Genomic DNA, 1510 nt, shown 5'->3' with positions numbered 1-1510 from the left:
ACTATTTTAGTCGCTGTCTACTAAAGATTAGAAGCTGTTTTCAGTGGCTTGATGAGTTGAAATGTTGATTGCTAGCCAAGTAATAGGTTATGTCCTTAAGGAACACAGATGAGTCAGTGGAGAAGTAATAAGCATAATAACACTGAGCACTTTTAATCTTCAAAACATTTTATAAACATTATCTAATTAATCCTTATATCAATCCCTGGAGACAGATGCATATCATTATCATTTTACTGATGTGAGAAAAATAATATTATGTGCAAATGCCAAATCACAGAGCACAAAATTCTAGTTTCATAGCACTGATCTCAGAAACTGAACATTTTGTGACTATATTTCAAATTTGAATTTCTAAACATGACTTAAGTTGATCTTTGAGATTAAGTATAAGATTTATAAAAAGTAGTATTCAGACTCACAGTAACATCATGTGTCTCAAAAAGAACTGTGCACCATATGTTTTTAAGTAGCTGTAAATAGATTTGCAGGTCTTTCTTTTGAAGTACCTGTGGGTAGAATTGGACCTCTAACCTTTTGATTAGCAACTGAGTTCATTAACTGCCTGCACCATCCATTTAAAAAAAAAAATGTGAGAAGGCACATTCAGTTAGTTCTTATACAGTTGGCTTCTGTGGTGAATTGCTTGATGTGGCCCTTCTAGCCATTGTCCTACATTCTGTGATGTATTGTAAATTCTATTATTTATGCCTGTTTGGGGTGGTGTGTTGGTTAAGGCCAGGTGTCAAGTTGGCTGGGCAACTGGTAGTAGTCGTTCCCTATAATGACTGGCAATCGGCTCTGTGGTAGGATTTGTCTTGAGTTGCTGATTGTTAAAGCCATCCACTTGGGTTATTGCTGGTGGAGCAACACAGGTAAAATGTATCTTGAGTCCTGCCTTGCTGGAAGGTATAATTCAAATCACCACCCTCAGCTTCCTTGAAGGTATACCTATGAATCTTCCAGAAAGGTTAGCCCTCCTCTTGCTCCGGTTCTGTGTTTTGGCTTATCCTCATCTCATCCCTGGGAGCTCTGGTAGCATAGTGCCTAAGGCACTTGACTGCTAACCAGAAGGCTGGTGATTCAAACCCACCAGCCACTCCTCAGAAGGAAGATGGGGCAATCTACTTCCGTAGTGATACTGCCTCAGAAACCCAAGGAGGGGTCGCTATGAGTAGGGTCCGACTCGACGGCAAATAACAACAACATCTCATCCCTGGATTTGAGAGAGCAGCCATCATCTGATCTGCTGATCAAGGTTCATCAAACCCCAAGAATTGGAAGGATCCTGAAGACCCATTTATGGACCTGGGACTTGCCAGCTTGCCAGCCTCCACCACTACTATGTGAAACGATCCCTTGGGTGTCTATGAGTTCTGTGAGGTGTTACAATGAAATACAGAACTCTAAGATGGGGAAAATTACTGGGAGGAGGAAGAGGAGTTAAAGTTTGAAATGATGCAGTGGCACAGTAGTTTGAACGTTTGGGATATCTTTAACCTCTGCCTCA

The sequence above is a fragment of the Orycteropus afer genome, unplaced genomic scaffold (genome assembly GCF_000298275.1).
Source record: "Orycteropus afer afer isolate SDZICR_OR568_19922 unplaced genomic scaffold, OryAfe1.0 scaffold00386, whole genome shotgun sequence".
Taxonomy (NCBI): Eukaryota; Metazoa; Chordata; class Mammalia; order Tubulidentata; family Orycteropodidae; genus Orycteropus; species Orycteropus afer.
This window is presented reverse-complemented; position numbering follows the sequence as displayed.